The 20,279-nt window shown below is 37.5% G+C and overlaps 1 long non-coding RNA gene and 1 pseudogene across 1 annotated transcript; both read right to left on the bottom strand.

The window, feature by feature from the left end:
- Positions 1 to 21: 21 nt before the first annotated feature.
- Positions 22 to 4,936, bottom strand: LOC112166867 (annotated as a pseudogene).
- Positions 4,937 to 6,651: 1,715 nt separating this feature from the next.
- Positions 6,652 to 7,044, bottom strand: LOC121053123. Its single transcript, XR_005810839.1, has 2 exons — positions 6,831 to 7,044; positions 6,652 to 6,741 (listed from the first exon to the last, which is right to left on the bottom strand). It is a non-coding gene; the product is annotated as an uncharacterized LOC121053123 (long non-coding RNA).
- Positions 7,045 to 20,279: the final 13,235 nt, after the last annotated feature.

Below are 20,279 nucleotides of genomic sequence, written 5' to 3'. Positions count from 1 at the left end.
ACCAATTTCCCATCATTTTGTTCAGACCAGAACACAGCTCTCGGGATGTTTGAGCTGTTGCTTCGCTGCTGCTGGACCAGTAAGCATGCGCGGTAAGGACCCGGTCCAAGAGTTCCTGGGGACAGGCTCACCTCTCCTTTGTTGAGGAGATATTCTTGCCGTGTGCACTAGTGTTTTCCACTTATCCTGCAAACCCCAAAAGCACCGTCACAAACCAAACCAACCATAATCACATGCCTACTTCAAGCAGTCTACAAGCAGAATAAAAGAAAAAAGAATAATAGCAAAAGGTAATAGATGAGGCAAAGATGGGCAAGATGGGTATGTGAAAATGTTGAAAGGCAGATGGATTAAAGAAGCGTGTAAGATAGAATATGAGAGATTCCTTGAGGCAGTTAGTTGTATTGCAACAGATAAAGTTAAGCAAACTAGCAAAAAGCTATAACAAGACTGTCTAAATCATTGCCTCTAATACAAGCAAACTAGAGCCAGAACAGATCAAACTAACTTCCCCCTCTAGTGGGCCCTACCCATTGAAAGGACTTTTAATAAACGATCAGGAAAGAATCAAACAATCACACATGGAGCTACATCCTCTGAATTTAAAATTAAAATGTACCCGCCTCTCAAGTTCTACTAGGAACCAGGAAATAATAAGCCTCACCTTCAAATCCACATAAGTTCGATGCTTGGCATTTTCAAAAAGCTCGCATCTTCACATCACGCCATCTGTAAAAGTCCAGAGTTAAGTTCAAGGGCTCTGCTTGTGAGTATAATAGAAACTTAAACCAGAGTTTTGTTCATGTTTCATTAAATACCTTCCAGTACCGAGTTTCTCAACCGCCTGAACAAGTGCTTCCATTCTTCAGCAACAGAGAAGGGTCGACGAATTCGCGCTGCCCAATATCGAACCGCTTTGATTTCCTGTTCCCAGGAACTACAGCTAGTGCCTCTGCACTCATTTCTGGCACAACAACCAGAGCTTTAGAATCTGTCGTGCTTTTGTCAGCGGACGTATCGGTTGGAGAGGGTGCTGAATCATGATCACTTTCGATGAAGCTTCCTAAAGCAGCCATATGAGGCTCGAGTGAGGCTTCACTACTAGGATCAGGTGCATACCTGATACAAATCATCATCAGTCAAATGGTACAACTTTCTAGTCTTGGTCTAAAAGTGACCCTAGCAGAATATGCTTGGATAACAACTAGGACAGACTGATGTATATATACAACTCAACTCTTCCACAACTATGCCAGGAAATAAACAAAGACCCTCCCATGTATATTTGCATTACCTTGTTAAAGGCTGAAGTACGTCGCAAGGAAGCATACGGGGAGAATCTCCAGAACATAGCGGTGTGGGAGTGTGGGGAGGGTTAGGTTCCAAAGTAAATCCCAAAGAATCTATCTGGTCATCTTGAGAAATTCCTGTCTGTTGTAGAGTTTTAGTGTCATCTCTTAATTTCTTTCCCTGAAGAAGGACACCAACACACAATCCACCGCCAAGTACAGCTGTTACTGCATCCATAACAGTCTTCTGCAGAACAGATGTACAATCATATTAGGATGCAAACTACGACCAATTGTCTAATGGGTCAGACAGACTATTTGAGGTAAACTCCAACAAGTATCACTTGCCCTGACAAACATATGGTCTACTAGCCAAAGTATAGAGAAATGCAGAAGTGAAGTCCCAAACTACCTTCAATGAACCAACGGTTGCAGTCTCTGGAATTTCAATGAATAGTTCTGGCACCCTGAAGGACTTGATCCTGAGCTTCACTGAAAACAGAAAGAAACTTTATATAAGAACCTCTTGGAATGTTAGACGCCAAACAAGTTTATACGATGCACTTCATCGGAGATTCTCATACCATGAGAATTCCTAGATTGGAAAGCTGAATGTTGACCTGCTACTGAAGAAGATATCGCATTGGCTGCATAATATTTTCAAACTAATTAGTAAAAAAATTGAAGAGCATGCATCTCAACATTAAGGTAATCAAATTCAGATTGAAAAGCATGTAGTCTGAAAATGACCTCCTTGCATCTTTGAACATGAGGCAGGAGCATTTCCAGTGATTCCCTTCTCACCTGAGTCAAAGAAGCTCTCACTACTAATACCTCCATTGGATTTTAGAACTGTGCTACGGTCAAAAAGCCTCCTCTTCTTAAAAGGCATATTCATCTGAGATCTCTGGCGTTTGTAACCATTCTTCCTGCCATGGTAAATTGGTCGCATATCCCTATCTAAAAGATTCAAAACAAAAACAGAGCAAAAATACTGTTAGCAAGATCGCTAAATTCAACATCCTGGCTAAAGAAACTTGACAAAACTTCTGAAAAAACCACACATTGTAAATACAAGGCAGCCACTTACAAGAATTAGAATATGCCCCATCCTTCATCTTTGGAGCTGCTTTCCAATACCTTGAAGCCAATACTTTCCTTATTCTTCGGTCACCAATCCGCTGTGCGGTCCTTAGATACCTTGTGGTGGTACTAGGGTGAGTACACCCAGAGGAATTTTCGTCATCATCTCTACTAACTATTTTTACATCATCCCTGCTAGCAAGGATAGGTTTCTGAGGGATATGGTCTACACAAATAGGCACCTTGGTACTACTATCTGAACTGACAAGTGCGGGAGGTTCCCCTTCCCAGACCATAGGGTCCTCTAAACTGCACATATCAGCCCCAGTACCAATTAGCACCTCCCCCTCTTATTAGTCTCATCTTTTACTATTACTTTAGCTTCACCATCTAATTTACATTCACCAGACTCCCTGTACACTGAGGATCCTGCCTGTACTTTGCTAGTAAAACTTCCTATTTCATTCTTACATTTTCCACCCACCAACATATCAGAAACAAACCTCTCCGAGCAATTAGAAGTTGTCATTACAGAATGGCTTTCATTCTGATGAACTGGAGACTCCTTTGAGCTGCAACTTTGATTATGACCTGTGAGATATTGTCAGACACAAAGAATTTCCTGTCACAGCTACCTTGATCACAAGGTTCCACTTTCAATGGCTTGTCTCCATCCGGACAACTGTCATTAACGATTGAACACTTTTCTTTTCCAGTCGATGTATGACTGGAAGCAGGAGAACTCTCTCCTCTCGAGCAATAACTTGCCAGCTACGGTGGCCAATAAGTCAAATGCACCCATTGAATTGTCTTCATCTCTCTTGCTAATTGTACTCCTTCTCTGAAAATCACAAGAAAACTGAGCATACAGATTCAAACATATAAACTGCAAATAGCACAAGTTAGAGAATATATATAAATACCCTCGCTGATCTCGGAGCTCGAGGAGTGACCGGCACCTGAAAGCCATTGAATCCATAATCCAACCTCTTCTGCAACACCATTTCTCCAAAATCATACCACGATTAGCACATCAACCACAAAGAACCAGGACTGTACAAACTTCTTTCAACAAATATACACTTCACCAACTACCAGTTCTCAGAATCCAAAAGAAAAGTCCTGAAAATAGATGAACAAGCAATGACTATTGCAAAATCAACCTCAATTGTCGGATCATGGAAAACAAATTCAGACAATGCATCTTAAAATCACAACCCAGTTTGCACAGCACAGCAAGAATCAATCAATTCCCAAATTGTTTACCAAATGGCATACCCATCGAACCCAGGAAAGTATATTTGGATTCAAGTAATCATAGAGGTCCAAAATTGACCGACAGAAACTCCGAAAATGTTAGTTCAATTCAAAAAAACAAGGATCATAAATTCATTTCTGTAACTCCCACGTCAGATCCACGTGATCCGTCTACAAGTTTACATAAACATAGCAACCCAGAATAGAAGAAGAAGAAAAAAAAAAAAAAAAACCGACCCAAGTCTCACAATTTCTATCTCTTTTTTAAACTTAAAAAAGAGAGACAAACACGAAACAGTAAATGTTAATTGAACCCCATCATAAACCTTTCATAGTTCAACCATGAATAGCAGAAATTGCCATTTTAGACGGAATAAAAGAGAAGCGGGAAAAATGGAAAAAAAAAAAAAAAAAGCCTTAAACCACAGCAAAACCCCAGGTTCAAACCAAGATACAGATCTGAATAAGAATTGTGGCCATCGAAAACAGAAAATCAGAAACAATTGAGAAAGAAAATTTCATGTGATGCCATGATTAAAAGACCAAGAGGGAAAAATAGAGTCTAAAACCCTGAGCCGAGATCGACCCTGAAGAACACATAATTCAGATTGGGAATTTGCAAATGAGACAAAAAAAAATAAAGAGAAAATTCTCAGAGGAAAAAAAACTTTCTATTTCAAACGAGAATTGCCATAAAAGCAATGAATTACCGACCCAAAACTCAGATCGAAACATCAAACCCAATTTTGAATTTCGAGAACAGATCATCCGTGAAAATCAATGAACGGAATCAAATCAAGTCACCAACAAAGACCCATTTGATTCCTCACAATTCACAACCCGGAAAAAAAAAAAAAAAAAAAAAAAAACCCAGAATTCTCAAGGCTTTTGCTTAAATTTCACGCTGAAAAAACAGACAATTCTCTCCCCTTTCCCCCACACTTTCAACCGTAGCGTTCAGGAAAAAGGGCTCATCGAAATCGGAAAACCCCACCGGAGGTTTTTGCACAAATCATGAAAACTCACCTCAACGTTGTAATCTGCACACACGGAAATCCAAAGGGCTCGAGAAGTTTCAGGCAAATGTAAGATCGGAGAATTGTCAGCGAACTCAAACAACAAACAGATAAAAAAAAATTTTAAAAAAATCTCTTTTCCCAATTACCACACCCACAATTTTCTCACGCCCATTTTCTTCCTACCCCATATTTTCCCGGAATTTTGTTCTGAAATTTTCTTTGTTTCAGACGCAACCCATCTCTCAGATTCTCTCTCAAAATCTCTGATCGCCAAAACCCTCTGAAAACCACCCATCTCAGCTTAAACCCCAGCTCTTATACCATTGACCCCCTCTCACCGAACCTACCGGTAATTACCCATTGGGTTTACCGGCTATAGTAGGTGTGTGGAAACCACCTAAAGGACCGGTTCTTCGAGTTTGGGTGACCCACTTTCCATGCGTCTTGAGATGATGACATGTGGAGGGCTCTGCCTTCATGTGGCTGATTCTGGTCCGCCTGATCGAGAAAAACGTTGGGTCATGGAGGAGTTTATTTTCCTTTTTTTTTTTTCTTTTTTTTTGGGTTCTGTACATTTTGAATTGGTGTTTTTACCATATGTGGGAATATTTCTGGTCTTCTCAAATCAAAGTTGAATTGAACGGATGGTGTTTGGTTACCAAGAAAAAAGAAATGAATAAACTGAAAAATAAGTTGTACTTACCAAACTAGGGCCTATTATAAAGTTGTGTACAACTAACTCGTACAATAACGGATTTGGAGGGGATTGGTGATTTTATTGATGCAAAATTTGCAATGGTGGAAAACTGGAAAAGTAAGGCAATTTGATCTTCCCATTAACTCTTGTAGATTTTGTCACACACATTTTCTTGTATCAAATATCTTGCGTGCATAGAGTAATAAATTGTTAAATTTTTCAGAGAAATCAAATTTATAATGACATAAATCGTAATTTATGAGTGTTAATTTGTGAAAAGTTTCTCAACCCTCCAACTTTCCTCCTAAACCCTAACAGCATCTGTTGTATTGCATTACAAAATTATGACTCATATTATGTGTGAGACCTACAAAAGCAGTTGTGGTTAATCAAGCGAGCATAATGCGTAACAAACATAATTTACCTATAAATTTGTCTTTACTGTTAAACCGTTATTGTGAATAGATTGGACGTGTTCATGTTGTACATTTGTCGAGCGTGTTCATGTTGTCTTACTTATATATAATTTCATGAATTGAATACTGGTGTGGGATCCATACTACCAATTCTAGTCGTCGAAATAGAATAAAATCAATCTGTAACAGAAATGACGTAATGTACGAAGCGTTAAATCATGAGAAACGTCTCTCTTTCCTCCAACTTTTTCCTAAATACCACTAGCTAGCATTAGTTAAAATACTTTAAATGTCATATCTTACACTTGCAAATAATTTCAAAGCATTAGTTTATGTCGCGACATTTATCATTGCCGAATCATATATGTCTAACAAATAAGATCAATAACGCATCGAATTGTGATTTGCAACGTGTCAGTTTGTTTATTCTAAACCCTAGTGGCATTCGTCATACCAATGCCTTCCCTGTGTTGCCTAGGAAGACCTATATCAACATTCACGGTTGTGGAACATAACAAATTCTTTCAAAGAAATAAAATCTCTTACCTAGCACATTCTAATTGATGATAAGTTCATTTAAGAAATGGTTTATCTTCATTCACCTTTCTCTTAAACCCTAATACATTTCATTGGACATGATAAATAAACAATCGTAAAATGGTTAATGTTGCAAAAAAGTTATGAAAGTCGACAGTTATCAATAATTAAAAGCAGAATAAATTTATTCAAAGTATGAATACACATTCATTAGCTGATTTGTTAGCTAGAAGAACTATGATGAACATACAATCCATTCACCTCAGTCCACAGAACACACAAACTAAGTTACTAGAGTAAATTTATTTTTTCAATAATAGACTATATGATTATAAATGCGTATAACTCCGAGGTGGTAATTATCCTTGTCTCCATGTTTACGTCTACAAGATTACATCCAGACGCATCCGTTCGTCTTTAAGAAAAAGAAGCCGAAACTGAAACTGCCATCACAAGAAGAGAGTTGGGCAAAGTGAGAAACTAACAGAAGCAGTTAAGTAGAAAAATAATACACTATTCACGTGGGCCACACCAGCCCCCAGAGAGAGAGGGATCTAGGAGTCGTCTCGGACACTGCCCCCTTATTTTATGCCTTCCTTGCTCTCTGTCCTTCCCTCCTCTTACTCGTCTTTCAGATCTGGACATGGATCCGATCGACGTGAAGGGGGTATTTTCGTCAATTCCGTCTAAACATTACGCCTTACCCTCTTCTTTTCTTTTTTTTTGTTTGTATTCGTTTCCAGCAGTTATCCGATAAGCATGTTGCGTGCTTTTCAGCGTTAACCTGTGGCCGTCGTTTTAAAACCAATTTAAAAAAAAAAAAAAAAAATTTGGTTGGTTGCGAGTCCTACGTGGCGAGGAGGATGCCCCGATTGGTCGCTTTTTGGCGAGTGGGAGCACGATGGGGGGAATCTCCGTTAGAGATAACGGCGGAGTGGCTGGTGGAGAGCGAAAAGAGCAAACGGCGGTTAATTCGGGGGATAAGGCAAAGTGGGGACCGGTCATTTTTGTAAAATGAGAGAATTGAAAAATAGAGAAAAAACCGGTGGGAAGCGGGGAGTTAATCTGGGGGAGTGGTGATGACGATTAAAGTGGGGAGGAGGTGACGCGTGTCGAGCGAGAGGAGTGGGATGCCAAGTATGAAAGATGATGACGTCGTCGGACATGAACAATGTTTTCGCTTCCTCTTCTTCTATTTCTATGACTTCTATCTCTCTATCCATCCGGTTACGTTGTAACTTGTAAGAACGTGGGAACTTATCGTTACACGTGGCGCTGAGGGAGTGGCTGGACCCTACTCAAGGAGCTTCTGTTCCGTCGCACGCTGTTTAGGAAAGAAAATTAAGGGGTAGTTAGGCACGCTTGGTTTGGGAGAGTTTGGTTGGAGGGTTACAATTGGTCGCTTTTTTTGTTTAGCGAATTTTTTATTGAAACTATGAAATAGATTTTTTTGGTCGATAATGCATTCTGAAACAATTTGGGTTAACTTGGATAAGGAGAGAGTTTGCATGCATGAGACAAGAATTAGGAGATTTTTGTTTTTCATCTCTGAAAATAATATGTGATGAAAAAATAATAAAATGTCATAATATTTAAATTTAATTATCACGTGATAACATGACAAATTTGGTGATCGTATTAATCTTCCTTTTCGGCTAAGTTTAGACCATTAGGGCTTTCCCTTTCTTTCATACATACTTGAATGTGTTTGTATAGGAAATTTTAATAATATGATTGAAATTGTCATTTTTCTTTCCTTTTCCTTCTTAAACTTAATGAAGACCCTTACATGCTAAATGTTATTAGACTAGGATGGACTATACCATCTTCCCCAACATGAAACTTGTGCTACCAACTCTCACGAAACTCAACCGTCAATCACAAAGCTTATAGGGTTCAAATGTGTACTTTGCCTTTACTACAATGTGATGAGGAATTGCAATAATTTAATACATGTGATTTGCATTCTTCATGATTTGAATGTTTTTAGTTATACGTACTTTCCATAATAAATTTTAAGTACTTTCCATAACAAGCAGTAATTCAGTGCTAAATTTTCCTCATATTATTTGGCTAGGTCCCTAATTCAAATCTTTACTTCATCCAGATGAAAAATTACTTACATGTACCGGTAGCTCTAGAAATAGAGAATATTTACTCAAAACCAAAACTAAATTTCCAATTCCTCTTGGCTTTTCTCATGGATCTTTGTGAGATCCCACATCATCTGAGAGAGAATAAGTAATGTGCTTTGTATGTGCAGACTCATCTCCTCATAACAAGACACGTTTTTGTGGAGTTGTGGGAGTGGTTAATAATTTGAGCCTTAAACAGGACAATTAAAGAGAAGTGATGGTGACGGTAAATGTAGTTGTTATGACACCCGTAAATGCACGAGTCAATGCAGCATTCAAACACGACAATCATTGCCTCCAATAAGTGGTGGTTATCAGAGGCGGAGGGACATAGGGGCACACTGGGTCACGTGCCCCAGTTTTGATTTTCAAAACGATATATAATATATTAACGGGAAGAATGAATGAATGATAGGTCAGTTCAGTTGGTAGAGCACAGAGCTCTTAACTTTGTTGTTGTGGGTTCGATTCCCTTGGCCATCTTGGTTCTTTTTTAAGACTAAAGGAAAAAGAAGAATGAATGCAGATCAGTTTTGTCCCTTTTGGACCTAGGTCTTGAACTTTTGATAATTTAATATTAAGATACATATTAGAGTACCTCTAATTCCAAAACTTTTGGCATCAATCACATAATTAATTATTCATATTTTCTTGTTACTGATAGATTTTTAAATCCAATACCGAAATTATTAAAAAATATTTTATTAACATCAATAACAATTCTTAGCTAATTTTTTTGTCAATTATAAACTTTTTTTTTTGACAAAGATGTTAAAATACTTGAAAATAAAATTAGATCCTGTTGCAGAAAACATCGAGTATAAATAGCACATTGGAGTTATTTTAACGGATTTTTTATATTTTAATATTATTAATTTCTTTTCGTGCCCTAGTAAACTTAAATTTCTAACTCCGCCACTGGTGATTATTGCAGGTGTGAATATGGCCTTAATGGTAGCTTGTCGCTCAAGTCATTGCAAACTTACTGTGTAAGTTTACTTGCTGCCCACGCCAAGATGCACCTATAAATAGGCGACTCGACGTCCAGGTAATCCATCGAATTCCAATTCTCTCTACTCCACTACTAAGAAACGTACAAACTTAGGCATCGGAGGGTTTTCTGCAAGTACTCCCCCCTTCTCCTCGAGCGGACAGTCAAACTCCATGTCAACGCTCGAAGGAAGCTTCTCGATTGTTCCTGATCAGCTCCCGCTCCAGTCCGCATTCATTAGTGAGTCAAACTCCTCAACGGAATTTTTCGTCACCAACAAGTGGCACCGTCTGTGGGAAACACTTTTCCCTAAAAAGTGATGGCAGGAGCTACACCATTAGAAATCTCATTTCTATCACTAAGGACTGGGAGTGATGGAATACAAGCCCTGAAGTGATAAAAGTCTGGGTAACGTAGACTAGCGTTCTTTCCTTTAGTAATCATATTCTGATTTTTTTTCCTTTTATATTTGAAATATATTTGTGGTCAGTGTTGTTGAAATGTATGTGTAAGGCTGGTGGCCAGAGTAAATACCTAAGGCCGATGGGCAAGGAGAATGAAATGTTGTTGATCATATTTAAAGGGCAATGGGGGCAATTCCATGTCTCATACTGAAAATGAATCTTCGCCTTGAGGAAAGAATCGAGACAGCTAGGGCCCGAGGAAAGAATTGGGGAGGCCAGGGCCCGAGGAAAGATTCAGGGCGGCCAAGGCCCGGGGAAAGATTCGGGGCGGCCAAGACGGCCAGGGCCTGAGGAAAGAATCGGGGCTGCCAGGGCCTGAGGAAAGAATCGGGGAGGCCAGGGCTCAAGGAAAGAATCGGACGGCCAGGGCTCGAGAAAATATTCATGGCAAGATTCGAAACAGCCAGAGAATGGAAATTTCCTCTTCGGATGAGTGTCTAAAGAGAAAATTTGGGGGCATTGTGGGAGTGGTTAATATTTTGAGCCTTAAACAGGGAAATTAAAGAGAAGTGATGGTGGTGGTAAATGTAGTTGTTATGACAACCGTAAATGCAGGAGTCAATGCAGCATTCAAACACGACAATCATTGCCTCCAATAAGTGGTGGTTATTACAGGTGTGAATATGGCCTTAATGGTGGCTTGCCGCTTAAGTCACTGCAAACTTACTGTGCAAGTTTACTTGCAGCCCACACCAAGATGCACCTATAAATAGGCGGCTCGACGTCCAGGTAATCCATCGAATTCCAATTCTCTCTACTCCACTACTAAGAAACGTACTGACTTAGGCATCGAAGGGTTTTTTGCAGGTACCCCCCCTTCTCCTCGAGCGGACGGTCAAACTCCAGGTTAACGCTTGAAGGAATCTTCTCAATTGTTCCCGGTCAGCTCCCGCTCCAGTCCGCATTCATTGGTGAGTCAAACTCCAGGTCAACGCTTGAAGGAAGCTTCTCGATTGTTCCTGGTCAGCTCCCGCTCCAGTCCGCATTCATTGGTGAGTCAAACTTCTCAACGGAATTTTTCGTTACCAACAGGAGCCCAAGAACAAAACCGTGAGAGCAGGGCCCAAAATAGACAATATCTTGTTATGCAAATTGGGCTGTGGAAAAATGGTATCAGAGCCAATCCCCGGATGGAAGTGTGTGTTGATGGGTTGTCGGGCCTCTAAAGGGGGTAAATTATGAGATCCCACATCGCCCGAGAGAGAGAAGGTGGTGTGCTTATATGTGTAGACTCACTTCCCCATACCAAGATGCTTTTAGGATGAGAACCTAAGAACAAAACCATGAGAGAGGAGCCGAAAACATACAATATCTTGCTATACGGACTAGACAATCTTTCTCATGTCCTAAAACCCTAACCCTTCTTGTGGCCTAAAAAACAAAATGTCCACTATTGTCTGCGAAAATTGACGAGTTTATTCATGGCCAACGAGCTCTGATTGAAGGAAGAGATTAATAAATATTTATTAATTAACGTTGACTAATTGGTCTTTGTAAAACCATTTATGTATTCTACCAATGAGAAAAGACATGTTTTTCAGTTAGTAATTGTGGGTTTTAATGCACACGACGTTGCCTGAATGTCAACTATTACAGAGAGTTGGAAACGAATTAATTAAGTAGATAAGATAGAAAATGACTTTCCTTGGTTTCCATCTCAAAATTGATTACTTTTCTTTTCTAAGGGATCGTACGTACCTTCGTATGAAGTTGAACAAAAATGGACATCATGTATATTGACCCTGAACTTTATGGTATTTGTTTGAAGATCAAATTGATTGTATTTTTATTTTCTATTGAGTCTTGTTACCTGCTTAATAAACTCGCCATAAGAACAAGAGAGGGGCTCCCTGGGGTTTTGGAGTTGGAACTCGTACTGGCTTGAGCTCCATGCCTTTTGAAAGCAATGAGGTCGAGGAATTTGATTCGTGAAGTTTCGAAGTGCAGCTTTACGACCATATCTGATATTAGTTCTATAGGGAGCTTGATGTTGTGGAGGTTTCAAATATTTGAGTTCTCCGCATTTTTGTAGACTTTGATGTTTGGGGACGAGATGATGACATGATGTTTGATGCAATATTTATAAATATTGTGAGCCAAAGTCATGTTCTCGTAGTCAATTGTTCACTCTATATTTAGTACTTCCCAACTGTATTTGGATTTAAATTCCAATGGCGGAGAATCATGAGTCAAATAAATTTATTCTATTTGCCTCTTTACTTTTCACATTTGGATATAAATTCAAAAACAGCTAAGCACGACTGAGTTTACAATCAACTTATCACCCGAGCATAATAATGTTAGCGATAATTGTCATAAATCATTTGATTTGGTGCTTTATTTAGGGTCTTGTTATTTACAAGTTTGCTCACTTAAGGGACTATGAGAGACAAATGCATCTCAACTACATATATTAAATATAAAAGCATAAATTATAACAACTTAAAACTGTGCATTCATTTTTAGCCGTCAGACCCACTTGTCTCTCACAGTCCCTTAGGTGAGCAGACATTTTATTAGATATCTTTTGTCATGGCAACCAGCTATGAGTTGTCAAATATTTTGTAATACTTCCTCAAGCATGAAATAAATTTTGACATTTTCTGTTGAGCGAAGAAAACAAAAATTACTAAAGAAGTCATGTTGAGTGTGGCAAGAGGCACTTTCCAACCAACTTCTACTTCTACTCATTGTCAGCAAAGTCAAGAGAGCCTAAATCCTAACTAATTTTGTTACACAAAATCAACAATTCCACATGCTTAGTTATGCACTAGTAAATTGACCCGCGTGATGCTGCGGGTTTGTTTTTTTCCAAGCTTCATATATAATAGATAAATACTCGCAATCTAAAAAATATAGGCGCTACTTCGAATATGATTTGTTTTGTTGTTAATAATAAATAGGATACAACAACAACAATAACAACAACAAACTTTTTCCATGATTTGTCAAAATTTACAAATACAAAACAGAATTATTCTCCCTTAAAAAATAAAAAAAAAGTTATGTTAGAATTGTAGTTTGAGTCAAAACATGGGGGTAAAAATAAAAGTTTAAAATCGTCACTTCATTTTTTGAACAGTGCTAGGAGTTTTAGTATATTTAGAATTAGAAGTCAAAAGACGGGAGTAAAACCGTCACTTCATTTTTTGAACAGTGACGAACAGTGCTATGAGCTTTAGTATATTTAGAATATATTATTTGTAAATTTTTATGCTGAGTGTGTACTTTGTATTTGTTCTCCCAGTTGATATTCAACATATATACTATAGTCACGTTACATCTGGAGTACAAATTGATATAATCTATAGTTTTTTTAGAGATTGTGACAAATTTGTCAAATAATACTTGTTACACTCTTTTTTTTTTTTTTTAAAAAAAACACAAATTCGCATTTAAAACTTCTTCCAACATATAGTACTAGCAGTGGCCAACACACAGCGCATGCTTTTTTTTTTCTTTTTCCAGAGTGTGTGTGTAGGTAGTTAAAAATTAGGGAAAATCGTCTGTACAGTACCTGATATTTTCCCCATTCTAAACTTTATTACCTCACGTTCAGAAAATATCAGAACGGTACCTAAGGTTCTGACCCCGACCGAAGATCGGTACTGGTGCCGTTACCTCCGTTACAAAAACTGACAGCTGGCATATTTTGATCATTAAATGACCAATTTACCCTTTTTTTTTAATAACCTTTTTTTCTTCTTCTCATATAATAAATTTTTTTTTTAATTTAATTTTTTGTTATACATGAATGCTAAGTGAAAGGGTCAGGAGGGTCGTAGGTGGGAAGGGCTCAGGCGGCGGCGGCGGGAAGGTTCAAGTGGTGGTCGGGCATCAGCAATTTCAAGGTGGCGCAGCAGCACAACAACACTCTAGCAGAGTCAGTGAGCCACCATCAGCCACCATCACCATCACAGCAACAGCACTCCAGCAGAGTTGCTCGAGAGGTGGAAGTGGCTGGCTTCGATAGGAGGCAGCGGAGGAATTGGAAAGCCATCATTCATCAGCCACCATCACCATCACCACCACCACAACCACAACCACAACCACACGACCCCATCCCCAAACTTTGTGATTCAAACAACACCCATAGCAAATTTCAACACATAACACCACCAAAGTGGTTAAAGGAAAACAACTTGAGAAGATTTCCATGTCGATCACTTCGATTTCCCGAACCCAACAAAGCCAAGTCCTTGAGCAAGTCATTGGGTTTACTCCTTGGCTGGGTTTAAAGTTGGGTTCAACTCTAATTCAATGCAAAGCAAGAAAAAAGAGGAGCTACTAGAGAAGATGGTGGGTCTGGTGACGGAGTTGGTTCACCGGCAACTCGGCTGCTGGGATCATTGTTGCAGAGGGTGGAGTAGCTAGAGAGGGCTCTCATCATGAGAGATTTAGGGAGGAAGAAGAGGAGACATGATGTAGATTGCAGGGAAGGGCTCTGGGTTTGAATGGGGCCGAGAGAGAGAGAGAGAGAGAGAGAGAGTTGGGGGGGGGGGGGGGGGAATGATAGGGAGAGAGAAAAAGAAAATAGAAACAAAATGAATTAGATAAAAAAATAATATATTAAAATATGAAAAGACGAAAATATCCTTCAGCTGTCAATTTTTGTAACGGAGGTAACGGCACTAGGTACCGATCTTCGGTCGGGTCGAAACCTCAGGTACCGTTCTGATATTTTCTGAACGTGAGGTACTGAAGTTTAGAATGAGGAAAATGTCAGGTACTGTACGGATGATTTTCCCTAAAAATTATGGAAACCCCCACCATGTCTCCACTACATATAATTGAATTCTGTTTTTATTTTTTATTTTGTTAATTGACTTTACTATCTCTATTGTTTATTTCTGATTCAAAATATTTTAATATATAAGGAGCAATTAGTAAAAAAAATCAGTTATGGAGAACAAATTCTCTACTCATAATAATAGACTAATGTACAGATACTACACACGTATTTTTGGAGACCGATCAAGATCGGGAACCGTGAAGAATGTTTCATGTCTTCCAGAATCAATCCAATACATAACAAGTGTTTCAAGAGTAGATCATGTCTTCAGGTCTTTAGATCTGTGAAGCAAAGATGATCGAAATCATGAAAGTACATTATGTACACGTCCAGCAAAAATGGCTGAAGAAATCTCCATCTTCTCTGTGCGAAAGAATCGAGATAAGAAAGGCACATGACATGACAGGTGTGAAGAGTCACATGATCGACAAGTAAGATCGTTTGGGTTTGGCAGGTAGCTAATTAGCTCATCCAAGCTGGCCCATGCGAATATGAGCGTGGAAGAAAGAGAAAAAGAGATCCCAAGAAAGCTGGAAAAACTAAAAGTGCATCATTTCTTATTTTCTTGTTCTTTCCTGTTTACTGGCTGGATGAATCTCTGGCTACAGCAGATATATGTGTGATTCTAATAAATCACACCAGAAAAAAGTTAAATTTGTATAGGGTATAAAATACTATGAATACACTGTTTAAAAAAATAAATACCATAAATACTAATAATCAAGAGCGTTGAGTTTGTTTGAAAGTAAATTCGACAATACTTTTGAATTGTACGTATTATGTTAAATTTTTTACATGTAATTTTTTTTTTTAGTTGACAGAGATTATTATGTATTGCATCAATGAGTCTCAATTTTGAGCACCACAATTATGTTCTTATTGGTGAGTAGAGTAGCCCTTTTTTAGCGACAATGATATATAGTTATATTAGTTTGTAGATTAGTTTGTAGTTGTATTATTTATCCATTTCTAAAAAGTGAGATTTATTCATGTGATCAGACAATCGACTACTATAATACATTTTAATTTGTTCTGCTTTAGATTTTTATGTAAATCATGATAGGCTACTCTCAACACTTGTTCATAGTCGGAAACACTCATTTCGATAATCGTAATTATAAATAATTTTAATGTCTTCTATTTACACACACATTTTTACTTTATTTTTTACCGTGACCACACAACATCCTTACAGACTTTCTAGGCCCAAAGACTAATCGTGCCGGGAGGTCATGTAAAGACGCTTCCTCTAATTCTCTTGGCAACAAGAATATATTGAGATTTAAACTCCAATTAGTGTCAGCAAGATTAAAATCTGGGGTGAGGGTTTCACACGTGGAGGCTCTTACCAATTTGAACCACATGCGGTGGTCAACACACACGTTTTTAGGGAACTAATGAGTGACAATGATATTTTAATCACATGTATTAAATTTAGAACAATTCTTAGGTTTACCCCTTGGGTGAATGAACATATTCACCTTCTCTTGCGATTAGGCATAATAATTTATATTTTCTAATCCTGACTCCTTTCATGTTGTATAACGTAATACAAGATTAGCTCTGTAAAAAAAAAATTCAATATTGAAGACCTTTTAGTCATTCATTTCGATGAAAATATATGGACGGTTCATCATAATAGTAGTTAGGTGTTGTAGAACATCATTTGTTTGATTCAATTAGATAATTAAATGAATTCTGATTCGATTGATCTTTTTTACAGAGATGATCTGTAAAGGCTTATTTAAAGAATTATGTCCGTGGATTTAAATTTATTAAGTGAAAAGTATGTTAATCGACAATGGGAGTGAATATACTCATTCACCCCTAGGAGTGAATCTAAGAATTGTTCTTAAATTCATAGCTAAAATTATAACTCAAAACTGCGCATTTATTTTCAACAGTCAGATTCATTTATCCCTTACAATGTCTAAAAATTGATTTAAAAAAATACAAGTACTACAGACTGGTCTTGGGTAATGTATTGGTGAAATTAACTCTACTAAAAAATAAGATGCTTGCATGATGTAAATTGTTCTCGGCTAGCCTTGTTGAAGTGCCAGCTGAATGTGAGTGCATTTTGGAAATGCCATGCCAACAATGTGACCACAACGTTGCTTGTCTCCTTTATACTAATGTCTTTTTCTATTTAAAATTTTAGGGGTTATTATAAAGGGTCTGCTGCTTTTGTTGGCGTTTAGGGAACATTACAATCCACAAAAGAGTGGTGTCACATGAGTAATAAAGGATAGGAGGACTCACATTTTCTATCGCATTGGCAATGGCATACAATTAGCCCATGCCATCACATGATCAAGCAGTTTGAGCTTATGTATATGAGAGTATAAGCTAATAGTAATCTGATGTAATAAGTATACACTATACATGTAATTCAATTACGCTTAATGTAACAGCCATAGTCATCTGCGCATGCAAGTGATTATGAGTTATGAGTTGGTGTGAAGTTTGTAATAAAATTTGTGTCATTATATATTGTACGATATCGTTATCATTCACATATTATGTGTCATGTAAATATAGACAACACTTAATGTGTCTAAAATATTAAGCACTTGATTTGCATTGAGTCGGGTTAAGCCAGTCACGCCACATGGATCAAGGGTGGAGCAAGGCGCTGCCAGTCACCTCCTTGTGCTAAGGAACTTTGCCTAGGTGAAACCCTAGCTTACGCTTCTTTTAAAAAAAGAGAGCCAAAGACACTCTCATATAATTTTTTTTTTATAGACTAATATTACAGTGAAATAATTACGATAACTTCTAGGTAAAACAAAAGTCCTGAACTTAATATTCGACTCGTTGGAATGTAAATTTTTTGAAAATAACGAAAAATGTCTGATAGCCAGAGAGAGGTGTCTTAAACGCTCGTGTCAAGCAAAAATACTTCTTTGAGTAAATTCTAACCACAACAAGTCAAAAATTAATCTGTGAGAAAGTCATTGGTATGGTCTGGAAATGGTAAGAAAAAAGAAAGGTCGATCCTATATGAATGTTTCGTTTCAAAACCGATGTGTTTGCTGGAGGAAGTAGAATTGAAGTTCACGTAACAGAAAGGATTTCTTGACGTAAAAGTAACACCCAGATCTCTCTCTCACATTCATCATGAATATAAATCTAATTGGGGTCATTGTGGCGGTTGAGATCCAAGTCTCATCTGTCTTTCTGTTCCGTGGAGCCTTTCAACACAGACTTTGCAACCCAACAGTCTGTAAATCACTACATTTTGGCAGCAGATATTGATCCTCATTCAGTTATTCTTCAACACCAAATTCAGGTGGACATTATAAAGAACAAAACTATAAGCCACTTTTAAAAGATTCCATGGGTTTAGTTACACGCTACTTAATCATAAATTGTTCCTTAAGATATCATAATATCCTGTCTCCATCTTGATCTTTTTAGCTACAAATTAGTTTTGTAATTGAGTACGTGATATACAGGTTGTAAATATATTGGTGAAATTGATCTACTAATATCATTGTGTCGCTGCATTATTCTTTTACATGAATTGTTTTCAGAAATTTATATATAGTTAATAGTGTATAGTGCATGTACGTAGATCTTATGCTTATATCGAAAATAATGTGGTTAAGATGTATGTTTTCACTATCAAATTCTTAATTTTTTGGTGGTTTCTTTAGATTCATTTCATTTGGATGATTCTTTTATTGTTCATCTTGTTATTATGTCTAAAATTATCTTATTTTAAATGTATATTTATTATAAAATTTATAATGCAAATCTTTAAATTCTATTAATAAAAAAAAAATGATATATACTATATATCAACATGCAGTAAATTTCTTATATGTATAGATATTTTGTATTATATAATGGCGTAGACCAAAGCAAAGAAGTACAAAAGAAAATGAAGTTGAAGACCAAGAAGGCTATGGCAAGAGAAAGATAGCATGGTAACTTGACTGTGCCAAATGGTAAGCTTTTGACCCATGACTTATCCAGGCGATGAAGAATGGAAGATTAATTCAACTTTATCTTCATTTTTCCAAACTAAGCATAAAAATTGTTCCCCACATTTAAAATGGAGAACTTATTCGGAATACACGGTTAGTTCTTTAAGTACAGAATACGCTAACATAAAGCAAAGCCAATCTGCAGTATACCCACCCAAGACACAAGTTACCTTGTTGCAAAGAAGAAAGGAATGACGAAGTGGTAGAACAAAGCTCTTATATATCCCAAAGAGCCATGCCATAGAAGAAAATTTAAGTTTTATGGTCAGGTAATTTACAAGGTGCATGGAATTTGTTAGTGTATATTGCCTGAATGCACACAAGTGACACACTAGTTGATTAGTGTGAACTTCATATTAGATCAACTTTATATATTAATAACTAACAATCGTTGATTGATGTGAATTTTGTGATGAGTTCAATTTCGGTAATTTACAACCATTGATTGGTGTGAGTTTCATAATGGATGATGAATTGACATATTGTTGATCAGAGTGAAGGTTGATCTATGAATTTTACGTGGTAAGCAATTGAAAACTCTGGATTTTTCTGATCTTCATTGATAATTGTCCATCAATAACTAATAACTGTCGGTTAGTGTGAGATTCGCAATAATTTTCACATTATGAATGTAATTTCTTAATTGATATGAATTTCGTTTAACTAGTGGCTCCCGAAATTTGTAATTAATATTGGCTAGCTAGCATTAGAGGTGATGAGAATTTTGAACAAGTACAACAATTTTGAACAAGATTGATGAAGATGCGTTAAGTAAGATCCGATTCCACCCAAATTTGCAGCAATATATATATTAGGCAGTAGGTTGTCGGCTAATTATATATAATTACGAGACTTCAAAAGAAGTTGTGCATCTGTAATGGAGGGCCATAGCCTCTTAGCAAACTAAGTGCACTTGAAAACGACCACCCCGCAGTTTGTTCATTCTTTCAAAATCAATTGTTTCAAGATGAATTATTTCACAAGGGACATTGGCTGGAAGGCAATCAGTCTCTGAATTGTACATGCCATGCATTTCTAGTCATTTGAATTTCGAATTCAAATGATATAAAGCTTTTAATCATGGAGGCGTCAAGCTCGTTAAATTGGGAGGGACATGATTCGCAGGGACTCTCGTCATCCGGGTCCATAAAAAAGGGGTGCATGAGATAGATTCATGGACTTTTGATTTGAAATGGCAGGTAGGGTCATCAAGGTGACAATGCAAATTTGCGATGTGCATATGCATAAGTCATTTCCGAAAGTTCTATAGTGTTCTGGAGTTAGACTAACTCATTAATTTTCGAGAGAATGAGTAATGAAACTAGAGAGCACTGTAAAACACCCCAAGTCTTTCAGTATTCGAGTTTAAGCCAGGGGCTTTGGCCACTTTGAATTGGCAGGCCTGGCTACTTGGAGAAAAGGTTGGTTGTTTTGGACAAAGCGAACATCGGAACATGCATGTTACCATGTAAGTTAAACTTACATGTCTGCCTTCTTTAGGTGGTTGAGAGGCCGGCCGGTGAGCGTCGATCGACCTTTGCAGGCCAAGAAGAGTACTCAGAACCAAACAAGTTAGTAGTGTTATTAGACTGTAGTTTGGATCATTA

Source organism: Rosa chinensis, chromosome 5, assembly GCF_002994745.2.
Source record: "Rosa chinensis cultivar Old Blush chromosome 5, RchiOBHm-V2, whole genome shotgun sequence".
NCBI lineage: Eukaryota > Viridiplantae > Streptophyta > Magnoliopsida > Rosales > Rosaceae > Rosa > Rosa chinensis.
The sequence above is the reverse complement of the archived record's forward strand: the minus strand, read 5'-3'. Positions and strand labels throughout refer to the sequence as shown.